General features: G+C 41.5%; 1 pseudogene; it reads left to right on the top strand.

Moving 5' to 3' along the window:
• Positions 1 to 20,000, top strand: part of LOC143038342 (uncharacterized) — a 35,166-nt pseudogene that overhangs the window by 124 nt on the left and 15,042 nt on the right.

Below are 20,000 nucleotides of genomic sequence, written 5' to 3'. Positions count from 1 at the left end.
AACTCAGACAGTGTGGAAGTAATTATCTTTTATTTCGTTTGTAAAGTACTGAGAGTTAAGGGTGATGTTTAGAAAGGGAAAGTCCACGTAGACACAAGTTGGTCGAGGGATCAGCTGTTTGTCACCTTGGGTCTCATATTGAGCCCTTTTTACGAACGATTACGAACTCTACAAAGCTTCGATTATGTTCTTGAAGGTATTTAGACGGTTACATTGGTACAACATCCAGTTCAGCTAATTTACAGTGCGTGATCTGAATTTTGTGACTGATGTTTATGTTTTCCTTAGTAACCAAGAAGACCAGGAGGATAGCTGTAAGGAAATCAACGACGTTATATTTTATCTGACTCGAATATCTATTTTTCTACATATGCACGCTCTTTTAATTGATACTTATCAGTTACAAGGAAGCTCACCTATATATTTTCTTAGGAATGTGTGCACTGATGAAACTTAAATTAATAAGTACCATTGATAAACATAAAACAGTGTAACCTTCCCCCTCACCTCCTTTGTCTAGTTAATGATACAATATTCATAATTTACTCTTGAACACAGTCTAACACAGTTTATGGTTATAGAAAATAAAGCTAAAATAAATATATCTTATAATTGTTTTGCCTCATTAGTATGGATAGTAGTAATAGCATTCAAGTCGAGACCTATTTCCTATTATCATAATAAATAATAATAGGCCTTGACTTGAACATTATTACTATTAATTATAATAATAATGATAACTACTACTACTACTACTACTAATAATAATAATAATAATAATTATGGGAAGGGAACTGAGTGGGTAGCAGACTTGTGGAAAGTTATATGGAAAATATTTTGCACTACAACACATGTAAGTTTAAAAGGTTGAAGTATCAATCTAGTAATAAAAGCTATATTCAAAGGTGTAGGGTCAACTTGGCCCATCTACTTCCCCAAGTTAGCCCACCATAGTTAGGTTAGAGTAGGTAAATTTATCATACTTAGATTTCATCAACCTCCAAATCTATCAAAAGAAAGATTGTGTCTCAAGCAGCCAATGGGCTGAGTTGGTGACAGGCCAAGCTAGCCAGCAATTGATTGAAGTATGATAGAAACGTAGCCTAATGTTTGTGTCCCATTGTCCTTTGACCAGAGTTATGGGCCTACTTGACTGCTGGTAGGCTTCAAAGTTTCAATTAAGACTGTACTATTGTTGTTTCAGAGAACAATGTTGCCATTGATATACAAATGGTGTATGTTGAATACATATTGTTGCTGATATGGTTATGATTTCTAAATACCAGCCAATAGTTGGCAATACCTATTGAATCCTAGCTAGATTTAACCTAACCTAAGGCCTTAGACGACATAGTGGGTGTGATGGTGATCTTGGGTGTAGTATTTTGATTTACTGTTTAGAGAGGTTCGGTATTGTCATGGTTGTATATGTCTGAATGACAAATGATGGGGTGTTTTGGAGCCTATAGTAACTTCCTGTCATTTTTGGGTGTTATTTTACTCTCCTAGATATCTGTAGCCCCTGGAAATTGGCTATGACCTTTGGTTCAACCCATATGTCGCTCGATGAAACAATATTATGTATCTGTGTGGTGTGAGGGGCCGCAAGACGTGATATTATGTATGGTGATTGCGAACAAATCGGTAATAGGACCAATAGTAGGTGCTTGTGGTGTTCTTGCAAAGCTGACATCATATAGAATCATCTCCCTGCCACACGTCTTCAGATCTCATGAGCACCTTTACCTCAGTCAAGAGCTATGGTGCAGCCCTGAGAGGTTGGCATTCTGTCCCTGAACAGGACTCAGGATCTTTGACTATCTTCTGGGTTCCCACAAGATGGATATCAAAGGGTTGTGCTCCAAGACTCTATATCAAATTACCTTTGAATCTTAAGATGGCCGAAAATGTTGAAATATTCAAGAAAAGACTGAAGACATACTTGTTTACTGAGTGTTATGATCTGGATGATATGACTATGAAGCAAGAATACAAGTGTTAGTTTGTATGAGGGCGGCTGTAATGAGCGCCGTGTAAGCGGCGTAATACGGCCGAGAAACTCCAACTACGTAAGAACGTAAGGAATCATCTTACCACTGCTTGTCTTCAAAACCCATCAACACCCTCACCTTTAATTAGAAGTACAACCCCAAGAGGCTGACATTCTGTCCCTGGAATCGATCCAAGGTATCTTTGTGAACATTGACCGCATTTTCTTCTTCTTCTTCTTCCATTGTTTCTTCCCAAAAACTTTGGAAGGTCCCAAAGATGGTTGCCAGATAGTGTAGGTTTCCAGTCAACAAAACTTCAGACTTTCTTTGTGGGAACCTGCAGAGGGCTGCTCACAGTTGGCATGATTTGCGGGCACTGAGTGGGGGAGTTAAAGGTTGCGGGCAGGATTTAAACTAGGAATGGAGTTAGATGATGATGATGATATGGTTTAACGTCACACACTCCCCCCTATCAGGAGGCTAGGACTATACCCCTCACAGAGGACTTTGTAGCGTGGAATTTAATGGAACATGCTCTTGGTTCAGCTTCACCATTGGCAGGATTCGAACTGCCCTCCCCTAGACAGGGTTAAGGGTGGGATCAGAGTTAGGGTTTGGATTAAGGAGAAGGAAGTCATGATGGGTGATCCTAGTTCTGAAAGTATCAAGAGAAGAACTATTAACGATGTGAAATGGAAGATGATTTCACTCTTGTTATTGTAACTAGTGATGAAATTTAGGCAACATTATTATTATTATCTAATAATAAAATTAAATGGGTGGGAGTGGAATTATGCCATTTGACTTAGGCTATCTCCCTTGTAAGGGCAGAAAAGTCCTTAATGTGTGTATGTACTCCAGTTGCATTTTATGAGAAGAGCTATACACTTTTGTATCTTTCAGCATCCAGTTTGATCTTAAATTCTTGTATACTTTTTGCACTCGCTGTTTCATCATTCAGTTTGTTCCAGATATCTATCACTCTGTGTGGGAAGTTATTCTTTTTCAGATCTCTTCTGTAACTATCCTTTTTAAGTTTCTTTTTGTGTCCTTGTTTTTCCCCTACCTCACTTTAGTGTGTGTGTGTATATATATACGATATATATATATATAATTATTGCTGTTGTATGCATAGTTATATCTTTTCAAATTTATTTAGCTCATCTTTTTATTACTGAAATATCAGTTTGAGAAAATTTAATATTTTAATTAGATTAATTAGATGTGACTGGATTATCTATACTTTGAAATCAAAGGAGGAAGTAATTGGAAATGTATCAAATCCTTTGTTTAATTTAGTGATCATTACTGTATGAAATGAACAACGATTATCTATGTAATTAGAATATCTAGCAGTTTATACTAATTAGATGATATAGTAATCTCACAATTATCCACAACAATAGAGCTGAAAAGGTTTTTGAGGTGAACAAGTTTTGCAGATATTGCAAAGTTGATTAGGGCCTGTCTCAAACATATACAGTCATCTCTGAAAATGTTTTATTAATATCATCATTATTATTATGTACCAAAAGCCCTTTACCCCCTTAAGAGGGGTGATCAAGTCAAAAGTACTCTAGCATGTACAAAGACAAAGAAATAGTAAAATATCAAGTAAGATATTTAGATACGATGCTTCTAACCCAAGGCAATGGGCGGGTTACAGGGATGACCTGTCATCCATGAGGAGCTAAGATGGATGAGGGGAAAGGGAGGTGGATGGAAGTGGAATGGGTGGGAGCAGGTACATGCCTTTGACTTTGGCTACCTCCCTTATAATGGGGAAAAAGTTGCCATATAAATAGATACTATATGATTGATATATGTAATAGATGATTGTATTCTGTAGATGAATACAAACATTAAGTTTTCCATGGATGAACACAAACAGAAGCTTGTGTTCTGTGGATGAATGCAAACAGAAGGTTATGTTTACCTAGTGGAAAGGGTTGGAGCATTTGTCAAACCATGCCTTGAATTTTTTTGTACGAAAGTGACATTTGCCAACAAGTCTGTTGAAATAAATACCAAATGTGAGGACGGAGCCTTTATTAGTATGACATTGCACTTGTTACCACTTTTTCAAGTAGATAGTCATAATACACATGACTAAGATTAAATAAAAAGAAATGGAATGGAGGGATAGAGAGAGGAAAGGAGGTAGGGACAGGGGGATCACTGAATATTTAGTGACCTCCCTTCCTCCCTCCCTCCCCTTGTTCCCCCAGTTCTTCTTATTTAACCTCAGTCATGTGGGGACGGAGAGGGGGTCGCCGAATTAATGAAGCGGCCTTGCTGTGGATGGTCTGTGTCCTGCAACACTGCTTCTGACCCTGGTCAGTGGACAGGATGCAGGGATGACCTGTCATCCAGGAGGTGCCAAGATAAGAGAGAGGGAGGAGGGTGGAGGGGAGTGGAATATATAGGGAATGGAATGAGTGGGAGTGGTTTCTATGCCTTTTTCTTTTTGGCTACCCCACCCCCCATGTAGGGGGGAAAAGCCTTTGGTATAATACACATACATATGTATGTATGTGTATTATGATTATGTACTTGAAGAGGCTGTAACAAGTGAAACATTGCACAGTGAGTCCTCCTTATACGGTAATTCTTTATCTGGTAAATTCACAGCTACAGTATTTCGTAATTACTACCCTCGATTCTATTTACGGTAAGAAAAAATTCAGATACAGTATCCGCTAGATATTTTGAGGAGAAAAGAGCAGGGAGAAGGTACGTCTGCCATATCCTATTATTACATGTTATAATGGGTTCAGTATACGGTAATTTCAATTTGCGGTAAGGTTTTCAGAAACGCAAATGTACCGTATAACGAGGACTTACTGTACTAATAAAGGCTCCGTCCTTGTATGGGGTTTATTTCAATTTAATTCTTTTATAGTGTCGACGTGAGTTATATTTTCATCCAACTTGTTCCACAAATCTAAATGAGAGAGTGTGACTATGGTACTGTGTGGAGCATACTTGGAATTTGAAGGAGAGTGAAAGGAAGCACCTGAATGTACTTGAAAATAAGTATTTGAAAAGTATTGTATATGTTACTAGGATTATTAGAGTGAGAAACATAGCGGTGAGGCAGAGAGCTAGGGTGGAATGAGAACTATTGGATAGGGTAGATCAAGTGTTGAGATACATATATGCATACATACATATACCAAGGCCTTTTCCCCCCTTACAAGGGGGGTAGCCAAAAAGAAAAGGCATAAAACCACTCCCACCCATTCCATCCCCAAATACACTCCCCAGATACATTTATACGTAAACCAAAGGCTTCTTCCCCCTTACAAGGAGGATAGCCAAAGTCAAAAGGCATAATTCCACTCCCATCCATTTCATCCCCACCCACTCCATTCCCATTCACCACCCCTCCCTCCCTCCCTCTTTTCTTGGCTCCTCCTGGATGATGGGTCATCCCTGCATCTCGCCCACTGCCCTGGGTCAGAAGCAATGCAGCAAGATGCTGCACATCCACAGCAAGGCTACTTAATTTGATCAGCGACATCCCCCCCCCTCTTGAGCTGAGAAGCTCAAGAAAGAGCTTTAGAGTCATTTGAAGGATTCACATAGTCTCCATCGCCAACCTTGTCAAAGAAAAAGGGAGTATAGAAGAAGAACTCACAAAAGCATGGAGTAAGAATGAGACACTTGTGTCTACTCTAAATGTACAGAAAGTAGAGAAGTGTGATGAAAGTGCTGGGATATTTTGAGCTTATGGAAGGAAAGAAAGAACATGGAATATAGCAAATAGAATGTAGAAAGCAGAAGTGGATGGAGTGTTTATTGACCAAGGAAGAAAGTGTGCAAAAACAGGAAGGAATGGTTGTGTAGAAGGATCGAGAGAGAACACTGCTTGAAAGGGTGTTCTTGCCTGCTTCATAAATGAGGAGACGGGGTAGGGTAAGCTGGTTGTGGCTGACGAGGCCCTGCAGTGGAAATGGAAGCGCTCTGTCATACTGCATCGACTTTGACCCGAATAGTTCACTGGGGATTAGGAGTGATTCATCCACAAGGTGTTAAGACTGGAATAGTGGTGAGTAGTTATTGGATTAGGGTGCGAGAATGAGCTTTGATGTGGCCACCACCCTCACAAAGGGATCAGTCAATCAATCCATTTCTCCAGGTCTTTTGTAGGAGACCCACAGCTTATAGGTTACGACCAACAGCTACCAGAGCCCATAGTCACTCAGGGGAAGAAATATTGTGTTGTTCTTTGGGATCTTGTCAAGATCAGCAAACCCAGCATGTTTAGAATATTATTATTATTATTAATATTATTATTATAATTTTTATTTATTTATTTATTTATTTATTTATTTATTCATTTTTTTATTTATTATTATTATCATTTTTCCGCATCCAATCTAGTTATGGACCAAAAGGTCTCCTGTCAGCATGCTCCTCCTTTGTAATCCTTTGTAGAATATTGTTATTAAGTTTATTCTTGTATTAAATATTCTATAACCTGTAAATAGAGCTAATTACTAACCTAACTTTGCCTAACTTAATTGTGTTAAGGATAGATTTTATAATAATAGTTTGAAAATGTTGTGTATGCTAATCTTGACAAGATCCATTGTTTGGGTAAGGGGGGGAAATGACCATAGGTTATATCTATGAATAGTTACGAATTTAAGTCTGTAAACTCCTTGTATTACCTGTAATACCATGCTTTCTTCTTTAACTATCAGATTATTGCCATATAATATACTTTGTGTATACAATGATACTGTATAAGGTTCGCAACTAAATATTTTCTTATTCTTTTTTAGTAACGCAATGTGGTGGGGTGGAACAGGGGACGGGGGAGGGGGTGCCGAAGGAGGCCCCCTTCCAGACCCGACTGCTACGGCTGGTGCTTCTCCCACCCCTGGGGAGCAGACGGAGGAGGTGTCTGTTGTCAAGCAAGAGTTAGGGGACCTCCAGGTAACGTAGAATTATCCGATTTGGTGTTGGAATTTTATGTATTAGTGAGTAGAAAGTTTTCTTCCTTGTTTTTTCTTTGTTCTTTTAAAAAATTTTTCTTCTTCTTTCTCCTTCATTTTTCTTTCTTTTTCTTCTTCATCTTTTTTAATTCTCCTAATTCTTCTTCTAAATCTTCTTATTCTACTAATTCTTCTCCCTCTATTTCATCTTCTCCCATAACATATAATCATGAAAGGGATCATAAAAGTAAACATTAGATTTTTATTTGACTTTCACTAACTCCTTGAACCCTATCCATAGACTTATTCGGGCACCTGCCTGACAGCATTACAAAATCATCTCGCATGAAGCCGCAACAAAATAATTAAATTGGCCGTTTGCCCAGCAATGGTTAATCTCTTCAGTATGAATCAAATTCTCGTAGGCAGCATCAGCTGCCCGATATGATGATTCGATGATGCATCACTATACTTGCATTATATAATATAAAGTTACATCTGTATTATTCATTCTCTTTCACTCTGAATATTAATAACCACAGAAAATATGATCAAGCCAGTTCACACAATATGGGGATCACTCAGCTACAACTACAAAATAAATATCTTCAAGACTTCAACACTGGCATTTTCATGTACCCTCTTGCACCTCATAATAATAATACATAGATATACCAAAGGCTTTTTCCCCCTTACATGGGGGGTAGCCAAAAAGAAAAAGGCATAAAAACCATTCCCACCCATTCCATCCCTAAATACACTCCACTCCCCTCCATCCTCTACCCTCCCTCTTATCTTGGCACCTCCTGGATGATGGGTCATCCCTGCATCTTGTCCACTGCCTTGGGTCAGAGGCAGTGTTGCAAGACACAGCACATCCACAGCAAGGCCACTTCATTAAATCGGTGCAGATAATGAAAAGAACACATAGTTTGAAATAACAATTACAATTGCCAAGGATAACAAAAAAACGTGTAAGCTTATTTCCATTGTGGTCCTCATTAGACTGTTTTTCTACACTAAGTTACACAGACAACATACGTAGGGGTTAAGGGGACCAGAGACAGTCATGAGTAATACCAATCAGTACACATATGACACATAAACATTATTATAGATTTGCTAATACTACTAAAATGTTCTTAAAACGTATGATATTAAGACCAAAACTTGAGCACCCTCATGACGCCCATGTAGGCATCATCATATGGAAGAGGTTAAACCCAAAGCTGTACTTGTTTATTTTTTGTTGTCTTGTTTTCTTTACCTTTTTGGGCACTTGTATTACTATTTTATTTAATTGTTATTCTTATTTTTAATTATTCATGGTTATATTCATCATTAAGCCTTGTTCAGGAGTTTCTCTTTTTATAAGCATTTTTATAACTGAAGACTTAATGTGTGTGTATTCCTTTCAGGACCAGTTTCAGCAGCAGCAGACTCTCATAGGTCAGTTGAAGGAGATGCTGAAGGAGAAAGATGCTTCCTTACATTCCAGAGAAAAGGAAATGGAGGTACTGTGATATGATTTTTTGTCATTCTTTAATTTTTATTTATTTTAGTTTATAAGAAAGGTGGAAGGGGGAAACACGGGTCTTGATCCAATTATCGAGTTTATTCCTGACTGGTTTTGCTTTACAGTAGCTTCTTTAGAGGAATGAAGAGTGAAGAAGTTACTGCAAAATAAAACCGGTCAGGAATAAACTCAATAATCGGGTCAAGACTCGTGTTTCCCCCTCCCACCTTTCTCATAACTGCCCCTATGTCTCAGCATTATTTTAGTTTCTTCTTTGTCATTGTCTTCTTCCAATTCTTCTTCCTCTGGACTCAGTGAGAACCTGCAAAAGATGATCATGTGAGAAGAGTGTTGGAAAAAGTCACCTTCCAGCTGCCCATCTTCAAACCCCTTTCATGGCTTCACTTTCATTTAGAGGTGCAGCCCAGAAGGGCTGACACTCCGTCTTCAGACTAAGACTAAATTATCTCCTTATGAACTTCATCTGTTTTGTCCACCTTTTAACTGGAGGAGAGCTGGTTCCTCTCCAGCTATCAGTCAGTGATAAAGAAACAGTCCCACATCAAAGGTGGTGGCATACTAGACTAGCACGCTATTTGTTTTTGCTGCTTTGAGTAGAAAAGACTTCAGTTACAACATTCTATACTTCTGTAAGAACATCTCAACAATGTATCCAACCTTTGTATAGGTTTAACTTCTCTTAGTTTGTCATTCAGATATCCATTATATGATGCAAGAGTAATTAGAAATTTTAAGAGCAAAATATCAGAACCGAAGTTATTTCTACTCAAAGTAGCATGTTAGTGAGAAATGCCTAATGTGCTGCCACCTAAACACAATGTGTCTTCCCAGAAAGATCAAAGGGAGGGTCCACAGACCAGTGCCAGCAGGTGTAAGATTGTAGACTTCCAGTCGAGGAAACTTGGAGCAGCAAATGAACAAATTTATTTTTCTTCTACTCTCAGTCTTGCCACAGAAACTAATTTCTAATTTGAGAACAAATTGTATCACTTAAGGTTCTCTTGTCTCTCCAATCCTACTGTCCTTCTTAAATCTCTTCTTGAATACTTCTTCAACACACTATTGTCCCCAAGGACTCAGGTTATTGGTAATGAAATGTTGTAGAAACAAGTCATTATAGCAACAAAATATTGATTATTGTTGAGTATGATTTGAAATTTTTATTTCATGGTTACCATCTGATATGGTTTCAGAATAAACATTAATATTGTGAATATTCATGATATGTATAATCTTTCTTATTAGCTTACTTTCTTAACTTCAAATTATTTTTCAGAATTATTTAGAAAAACTGGCAAAAATGAAGCCAAAGCTTGCACGATCCTCCCGCAAGACCACTGAAGAACCTGTCCCTAAATCTTCAACTGCATCAGTACCCGAAGTTCCTGTGGCAGCAACCAAGCAAGAAAGCTTGCCTAGTGACTCGCCCGGAAAGTCGTCATCAGAGGAAGAGAAGAAGATCGGTCGTGACAGCACCAGCAGAGCAAAGATCCTCCTCTTACGTAAACAGCTGGAGGAGAACCGTATGAAATTTGAGAGGCAACAACGAGATAGTCAGGAGAAGAGAGAGGCCATGGAAGACATGAAGCAAAGGATTGACAAGCTACGGACTGAGGTGGAACACCGAGATGAGCTCATCGAAACTATGCAGAAGGGTGAAAGTAGAGAAGACCTAAGTACACAGAAGCTGTATCAGCAGATTGTTTATAAAGACAACACTATCATGGAATTGTCGCAGAAGATTGTACACTTAGAAGGAGAATACCATGGACTTCATGAAACCCTTGTCGAGAAGGATAGATTGATAGAGGCCAGGACAGAGGCAGTAGCTCTTGTCACCAAGGACCGAGATGAAAAGAACAGGAAAACAATAGAGGAGCTTGAAGAGGTGAGAATACAAATGAGGAACATGCAGGAAATCTTCTCCAAGAAGGAACAAGAGTGGATGAGTGAAATGGAAAAGAATGAGAAGGATAAAGCTCAAAAGGTAAAAAAATTGAAACAGCTCGAGGAGACGGCAAAGAGAAGAGAGAGTGTCAGGTTTGAACTGAGCACGAGAAATGCCGAACTTCAAGAGAAGATTGTAGAATTGCAGTCGGCCAACAAGTCACTCAAGACGAATTGTGAAGAGGCTAAAACATCATTGAGTTCCAGCGAAAGTGAGATAGCAGAACTCAAACAGAAACTTGTGCGTGCCGAAGCTCACGGGCTGAAAAAATTGAAAGCTTTCGAAAAACAAGTACGTGCCATCAAACAGGGGAGTGACGTTGGTGAACAAATGATCGAGCTTCAGAATCGTATTGCTGAGCTGGAAGAGGAGAAGGGTAATTTACAGTTAAAGTTAGTCGATTTTGATGACCTTAAAGCCAACTATGAAAAGTCGTTAAAGAATGAAAAGGTGAGCGAGGAGAAAGTCTTCAACCTCCAGAGAGATCTAGAGTCGCAACTTAGGAGCATGACCCATCTCGAAGAGGAGAAGGTGAAGTTGATCGAGGAACTGGCAGTTCGTGACAGCAAGATCTGTGACTTGGAGGAGAACATCTCGTCACTGGAGACTCGAGTGTCTGATGTTGAACAGGCAAAGGTGACGCTTGAGCTTAAACTGTGTGAGGTGGAGGAACAGCGTGACCTGGCGGAGAAGCTCAAGAAAGAGCTTGAGAGTCAGTTGAATGATTCGGATAAAGTCTCCATCGCTGACCTCATCAAAGAAAAGGGGAGTATAGAAGAAGAACTCACGAAGGCAAGGAGCGAGAACGAGAAACTTGTGTCCACTCTAAATGCGCAGAAGGAAATGGTAGAGAAGTGTGATGAGAGAATCGAGAAAGCATATAGTGAAAGGGAATCGAAAGTGAAGGAATGTAAGAGATTAATGAACATTCTAACGGATAAAGAGAATAACATTGCCACGCTGTCTATTAAAATTGACCACTTTGTTGCTGAGGCAGGAAAACACTCACAAGTCGTTATCGACTATAAACGGCAAATGGAAGAACTTGAAGATTCTCTAAGAAACAAAGAAAAGCAGCTCTCGGAGCTCTCTGCAAAGTTGTCCAAGGAGAAATCCGCTAAAGAAACGGCATTGAATACGTCAGAATCTTTGTCCACTCGAATCTCAGAACTAACTACGGAACTCCAACACGAGAGGCAGAGTATAGCAACACTTCAGGAAGCGACTGTCTCGCTTAACCAGGCCATCAACGAACGAAACTTGCAGATCCAGGAACTCCATGGTAGAATATCAGAGACGGACAAAGTTGTTAAAAAGAAAACGCAAGAGATTGCTGATGCTTTCAATAGTTTAGAGCATATGAAGCAAGAACTTACTGGAAGGGACAGAAGCATAGAACTCTTAAATAAAGAACTTGAGAAGAAGGAAGTGGCCTTATCAGAGAGAGTGCATGAAGTCAATCACTTAAACAACACCCTAAAGACTCAAGTTGAAATTTCGGAAAAGCTAAAGAAAGATGTAGAAAATTACACCAAGGTGGCAGAAACATCCAACATAGAAATTAATGCGTTATCAGCGATGATTAGCGACAAAGACAATGAAATCCTTAGTCAGAAGAATTTATTAGAACAGAAAGCCAAGGAATTAGAGAATAGTCAAATTATGTATTCTAGGTTTGAAAAGGAATTATGTGATAAAAATCTTGCCTACGACAAACTCTTGAGTGAAAAGGCAAATTTCGAAGCTCAGGCAGCATCTATGTCTTCCAGTTTAGTAGAAAACAACACAACCATCAGAGAGCTCTCTGAACAACTACAAAGTAAAGATGTCGAAATTGAGAACTTGAAAACCAGTAGATCGCAGGTAGAAAGTAACTTGGAGAAAAAGCGGCTGGAATACGAGACATTGTCGAAGGAAAAGGCGGAGGTTGAGGAGAACTTGTCCACAACTACCCACGAACTCGAGTTGAGAATTGGTCATGTGGACAGCCTGCAGAGTCACATTGAGGGTCTTACCAGCGAGATCACTTCTAAGGTTTCTGAGGTGGAGAAATGGCAGGCAGAAGCCTTAGAAAAGTCTCAGTATGCTGAGTCAGTGAGTGCTTCCCTCCAAGCCGAATCTAGCAAGCTGGCACAGTTGGATGCACTCTTACAGAGCTCTACACAGAATACTAAGGAACAGGCAGAGTATGTAGTGAATTGTCAGGAACAATTGCAGAGAAATCACGAGGAGATAGACAGATTAGCACAGCAAGTGAAGCAGGCAGAAGAAGCCAGGGAAACGGTGGAGGAAGCCCGCCAGCAAACAGAAAACCAGTTAAGAGAAACGAAGAGCTTGCTTGAGGAAACCCAAGGTCATCTTACCGAAGCCCAACTTCGTCTCAGTGTATCTCAAGAGGAGATAACGACATTGAAACAGCAACTTGCCACTGCCTCAGAAGATGTGACCCAATTGAAAGAGCAGCTCTCTTCCACCACTGAAGAAGCAGCAAACACCAAGGAACAATTTGGCCTTTCCATGGCAGAAGTAGCACAACTGAAGGAACAATTATCCCTTAGTACAGACCACCTAACACAGAAAGAAAAAGAGCTAGAGGAATCAGCGAGCCAACTGACAAAAGCACAAGAAGAAGTGGGGAATGTCATCAAACAGCAAGACTCTTCATTGGAGGAGCACTTGAACAGAGTGAGCACACTGGAAGAGGAACTTCATCAAAAGTCTTCAACTCTTCGGGAAGTGGAAAGCAAAATGAAAGGGATGGAGGAGACCAGTGAAGAGCAACTGGAAAACCTGAAAGTGGAGAATGAGACTTTGAAGTCGAGACTAGACGAATCTAAGACGCATGCGATCAATCTTGAAATTGCGATGGAGAAGCTAGAGACTTGGGCGTATCAGTTACAGGAGGACCTTGATTCAAGCAAGGAGGCTCTCGACACAGCCAACCAAGACCTCGTCACAAGAAAGCAAGAACTCGACGAAACGCTAGAAAAGGCGGCAAAGTCGGAGGAGGCAGCTCAGGCAGTCACCAAAGAACTCCAACAGCTGAGAACGGAAGCGGAAGCTCTCAACTCACAGCTGACCAATGCACAAGCTGCTTTACAGCAGGGAGAGAGTGAGCAAGCAGCTCTTTATTCACAACTTCTTCAAGAGCATGGTGCCCTGCAGGTTAAAGTACCTCAGTTAGAGGGAGAGATCAAAGACCTAAAGGAAGAAAAAGAAAATCTAAATGCTCAGGTACAGAGTGCTACATCTGCGCTTAAAGAAAAAGAAGAGGCTGTTACAGAAATGGCATCACAAATGGAACAGTTGAGGTCGCAGCTTGAGGCAAAGGTTAAGGATATAGAGGCCAAGGAGAAGGAAATTGCAGAAAAGAAGGAGGAAATTGAGGAAAAGGAGAGGGAAATTATGGAACAGAGGATTGCAAGTGAAACAAAGGAGAAGGAAATTGAGGAAAAGCAGAAAGAAATCATAGCAAAGGAGGGTGAACTTGTGGAAAAGACAAAAGAGCAAGGAATTGAAACGGAGGAGAAGGAAGTTGTGGTGGCGGATGAGGGAAGTGAGGCGCTGCAAGTTAGTGTGGCTGAGGAGGAAGAAGTCAGCCAAGTCCCTCAGCAGCAGCTGGAGTCAGCAAGGTCCTCTCCATATGCTGATTCCGAATTAGAGGAATACAAGAAACAATTACAATCTCTGGAAGGCGATAGAGAGAACTTGCGGGCGGAAGCAGAAGGACTTCGGAAGGAGCTGCGGGAAGCACGAGACCAAATCACACAACTACAGACAACAGTGACCCAAGTAACAACTTCAACTCAGTTGACGACCTCACAGTCCGGTTGGGATGACTGGGGTGAGGTTGATTTGGGAGGACCCGACAGTTCAACAAGTGCCGTTGTGGAGGACAGCAGTGCTACGATTGGCAAACTCCAGCAGAAGCTAACTGACAAGGAGGAGATGTTACAGCTGTTACAAGAACAGCTGAGGAGCACCCAGCAGCAACTACAGGCTGTTGTGGACGAGAAGAAGGTTGTAGAACAACAGCTTGAAATTCAGCACCTCCGAGAAGCCCAGAGGGAGAAAGAAAAATGGGCCTCAGCTCAGGAGAACATTGAAAAACTGAAAACCTCTCTTCAAGAGGAACAAGAGAAAGTGTCCACTCTCGAGACTCGCCTTGCAGAAGCCCAAGAACAGGTTCTCCAGCTCTCTCAAACCCAATCCCAAAGTCTGGTGGCTGAAGGAACTCCAGTTGCCCCAGAGACGACAGGCCCCCAGGAACAACCACCCAGTGACCAGTTGGTGGAGCAAACAGCACAAGGAGCTGGGTCTGCCATACAATGGAACCAGCACCAGCAGGATACTGGGGCAGTCTCCCAGATCCAGTGGGGGCAGACAGAGACTCAGACTCACAAGGATGCATCTAGCTGGTTCTCCCAAGACTGGTCTCAGGAACAGGTGCAGCAGCAGGAGACATACTCACATCAGGCAGCTCTCCCGCAACAAGAGGTGCAACAGGTGGAAGGCCAAGCTTACTGGGATTCGGCTGGTCATTACACACAAGAGGGTCAACAGTAAGAACAGGTCATTGGAGAGGAACTTCAACAGCCTGTAGAAGGTGTGGACCAGCACTGGCAGCAGGAGACGCAGTAGAAAGGAGCTGTAGACATAAGTGAACTGCATTACAAACTTAGCTGGTATGAAGAACAGTGGGCCACCTGGACAGAGCATTACCACCAGCTGCAGAGTAGCTGCCAAGTAGCAGAGCAGCAGGTGGCCAGTCTCACCCAACAGCTGGAGCAGCTGCAGGCGGCACAGGGAGGAGAAAGTGTGACAAAAGAAGAGGAAGGGGTAGTTTCCGATGAGAAGCAGGAGAAGGAAGGAGAAGTTTCTGTTGAAAAACAGGAGGAAGGAAGAGAAGTTCCTGTTGAGAAACAGGAGACAGGAGGAGAAGCTCTTGTTGAGCAACAGGAGGAAGGAAAAGAAGTTCCTATTGAGAAACAGGAGGAGGAAGCAAGTGAGAAAGTAGGAGGAGGAAGTGAAACAGCACCTTCAGGGGAAGGTGATGAAGAAACTACTCAAAAAGATGTTGAAACAGAGTTCCCAGCAACGGAGGAGGAAGCCAGCAGAATTGATCCCACTCCAGTTGAAGTAGCATCTACGGAGACGGTTGAAGCTGTGGCTTCGGAGAAAGTGCCCAAGACGGATGAAGTTGTATCTCCTGATGTTACAGAGCTTAACACACAGATCCAGGACCTGAAGGGACAAGTTGGTGCATTTGAGGCTGCAAGTGCAGAGAGTGCATTGGTTTTATCCCAGCTGGAAGCTGCTAAGCTTCAGCTAGAAGAACAACTTACACAATTAAAGGAGGAGAATGAGAGGCTGCTACCGCTGAAGGATGAAATTGAAGAACTGAGACAGGGTATGCCAGATGCAACGCGTCTCCATCAAGCAGAAGAGGAGGTGGACAGGTTACGTGGATACGAAACACAGGTTTACGAACTACAGAGCCAACTACAGACTCTACAACACCAGGTAAGTTCTTTGGTTGATGTTCTGGGCAGTGTCAAGAAAGTAGAGAAAATTCATTTGAACAATTATGACAAAACTTTATATGTACATGCATACAAGGGGATGGTGGCTGATCCAACACATATGCCCACCAATTCACCTTTCCTACACCCATTCAAAATCCATTTCTTATCCCTTCTATCTTAACTTCTTGTGGACCAAGTGTCATCCCAGTTCCCTGACCACTGCTTGGGTCAAAGGCAATGCAGCAAGACATGGCATATTCACAGCAGGGTCCAACAGCTGATGCATGTTAGCCCCCCACCGTTTTATTACTCAGTGACCTCCTCATCCACACAGGAATTTACAAAGCAGACTAGAAGAAATGAAGATATATATATTATATATATATATATATATATTACTTTTTTTTTTAGTAATATATATATATATATATATATATATATATATATATATATATACATATACATACATACATATACCAAAGGCTTTTTCCCCCTTACATATACATATACTTATGTCAAGAAAAGAGGAAGGTAGGGGTGGTGAATGGTAGTGCAGTATGTGGAGATGAAATGGGTGGGAGTGAATTTATGCCTTAGACTTTGGCTACCCTCCATGTATATGTATGTATGATATATATATATATTAGAGTGAACTGCTTAAATGAGAAAGAAAAGGAGAAGGAGTACAAGAAGCTGAGGGAGGAGTGGGAGGTAGTGAAGGATAGAGTAGAACTAAGAGTGGAGGAGGAATGGAGATGGTTCAAGGAGGGAGTCATAAGGTGTGCAAAGATGGTGTGTGGAACAAAGAGGAAGGGTAATGAGTGGTGGGATGAGGAAACAAAGAAGGGTGTAGAAGAGAAGAAACAGGCATTCATAGATTGGCTACAAATTAGGATGAGGGAATCGTATGAGAGGTACAAAGTAAAGAGAAAGGAAGTCAAGCATAAGATAAAGGAGGCAAAGAGGAGAGCAGATGTGAAATGGGGTAAGAGTATGACAGAAAATTTGGAAAGTGATAAAAAGAGGAAGAGGAGGCGAATCAAGTAGAGAAGAAAAAGTAAAAGGTGCAGATGGAGAGATGATAATGGAAGAGAAGGCAGTGAGAGGAAGGTGGGCAGAGTATTTTAGGGAGTTACTAAATGTGAAAGAGGATAGGGAGGGAAAGGTAGTTGCAGTGGGAAGCGCTAAGAAAGTGACAGTGATGAGTGAGGAAAATGGAGGAGAACTAAGGAAAAACTAAGTGAAAGCAGCTGTTAAGATGATGAAAGCAGGTAAGGCACCTGGGTTGGATGGATGCTATGCAGAATGTCAGTAAAAAGGAGGTGCAGTTATGGTGGACTGGCTGGTGAGGTTATTTAATGTTTGTTGAAGAGAGGGTAGAGTGCCAGAGGACTGGAGGAGTGCCTGTATAGTTCCACTTTACAAGGGAAAGGGGGACAAGTGTGAGTGTAGTAGTTAGAGGGATCAGCTTGTTGAGTGTAGTTGGGAAGGCTTATGGGAGGGTCTTGATTGAGAGGATTAGGAGAGGAAGAGAGGGAGTAATTGGTGAGGAACAGTGTGGTTTTAGGACAGGTAGGGGTTGTGTAGATCATATTTTTGTGGTAAGACAGATATGTGAAAAAGCTATAGGAAAAGGTAATGATGTTTATTTGGCTTTTATGGATTTGGAAAAGACTTATGACAGGGTAGATAGGAAGTCACTGTGGGAGGTATTGCAGATATACGGGATAGGAGGAAAGCTGTTAAGAGCAGTCACGAGTTTTTACAAGAGTAGTAGAGCTTGTGTTAGGATTAGAAATGGAGAGAGTGAGTGGTTTGAGGTGAAGGTGGGACTTCGTCAGGGATGTGTTATGTCACCCTGGCTGTTCAATCTATACATGGATGGGGTGCTGCGAGAGGTGAATGCAAGGGTAGTGGGTCAGGGGTTGGAGATGGTTAAAGAAAATGAAAAAAGTGGAAGATAAGCCAGTTGTTGTTTGCTGACAACTCTGTGCTTGTAGCAGGTTCAGAGGAGGGATTGAGGAAGTTAGTGACAGTTTAGGAAGGTGTGTGAAAGAAGGAAGTTGAAGAATAATGTGGGTAGAATTAAGGTGATGAGATGTACAAGGGGAGAGAGTGGCAACAGGCTGGAAATGAGTATTAAGGGAGAGAGACTGGAGGAAGTGGATAGTTTTAGATACTTGGGTGCAAATGTGGCAGGTAAGGGAGGAGTAGGGGTGGAGGTAGAATGTAGATTGAGAGAAGTGAGTAAATGCCTTGGGAGATTAAAAAGTGTAATGAAAAATAGACATTTGGGAATGGATGCTAAAAGGAGATTGTATGAAGGAGTGATTGTGCCAACAGCACTGTACAGGGCAGAAACATGGAACATAAGAGAGGAAGAGAGAAAGAGTTTGAATGTGTTTGAGATGAAATGCCTGAGAAGTATGATAGGGGTTACTAGGCTTGATGGAGAGAGAAATTAGGAGGTGAAGAGGAGAACAGGGGTTGAAAGGGAATTGGGAGATAGGGTTGGAAGAGTATTGGTTTGGACACATGGAAAGAATGAGTGAAGAAAGATTAGTAAAAGAGGTTTGGAAGGAGTGAACATGAGGGGGTATCCTAGGGTGAGATGGATGGATGGGGTAAAAGGGGCATTGGGAAAGAGGAGAATGTCTGTTGAGGAAGGACGGGAGAGGACAGAAGATAGGGATGAATGGAGACTGGTTGTGTATGGATGATGCTGTGATGCATGAGGGGGAGTGGATGGGAGATGGGGGGTGAAGGAGTATGTATGAGGAATAAATTGACGCAGCCCGAAGGGATTTCTCCCCATCTTCTCATTTTCTGCATGAGGGGTCGCTGAATTAATGAAGCAGCCTTGCTGTGGATGTGCTGTGTCTTGTGACACTGCTTCTGACCCAGGGCAGTGGACAAGATGCAGGGATGCCAAGATAAGAGGGTGGAGGTGAGTGGAGTATGTAGGGGATGGAATGGGTGGGAGTGGTTTTCTATGCCTTTTTATTGTGGCTACCTCCTTTGTAAGGGGAAAAAAGCCTTTGGTATATGTATGTATGTATATATATATATATATATGTATGTATGTATGTATATATTCACATACATACTTATGCCAAGAAAAGAGAGGGAGGGCTAGTGAATGGGAGTGGAGTATGTGAGGATGAAATGGGTGGGAGTGGATTTAAGCCTTTGACTTTGGCTACCTCCTATGTGAGGGGGAAAAAGCCGTTGGTGTATGTATGTATATTTTTTCTTATTTTGATGAAGATCTTTAGACTTAGCAAAACATATTTACATCTTTTTTTTGTTTTTTGATTAGTTGTTTTCCTTACATGCTGTCTTTTTCCTCAGTGTGAATCCATGCAAAACAAATTGGCTGGAGCGGAAACAGAACGCACTCGACTGCATGAAGTTGAAGCTCTTTACGGAGAGCTCCAGGCATGCATACAGGAATCCGAAACAAAACGAGAAGGTTCGACATCGAGGGTCCAAGAACTCGAACTCATGGTGCAGTCAGCGGAGTCGGAAATTGCAAGGTTGCGAAATGAAATTCAAGCGCTTTCAGAAGAAGGACAGGACATGGAAAGCGAAAGGGACAAGTTACAGTCGGAACTTGAAGCTGTAAACAAGGAGACTTCCAGGATACGAGGAGAGATGACGGAGTACAAGAATGACGTGTCTCGATTACAAGGTGTAGTGCAGAGTTACGAAGAGGAGGTGGGCAGAATACGGCCGACACTGGAGGTTATGGAAGCTGAAAACACCCGAATGCGAGGTGAGATGGAGGTGCTAACACAGGCAAACCAGATGGTAGAGGCAGAAGAGGAAAGCGTACAAAGCGAATTGAACAGAGTGTTGAACCAGAATGCCTCATTAACGTCAGAATGCGACCACCTCAATGGAGAAGTTCAAAGATTAATTGAAGTGAGTACCTCGGCTGAATCCGAAATTAGTCGACTCAGGTCCGAAATTGCCCAGATAGAGGAGTTGGAAGTGCAATATAACGAATTAAAATGTAAACATGATAGTGCGTTGGAACAGTTGGCTTTGGCCACG

Source organism: Oratosquilla oratoria, chromosome 24 (genome assembly GCF_046742065.1).
Source record: "Oratosquilla oratoria isolate Oo_2021 chromosome 24, ASM4674206v1, whole genome shotgun sequence".
NCBI lineage: Eukaryota > Metazoa > Arthropoda > Malacostraca > Stomatopoda > Squillidae > Oratosquilla > Oratosquilla oratoria.
Note: the sequence above shows the minus strand (reverse complement) of the source record. Positions and strands in the feature narration are given on the sequence as shown.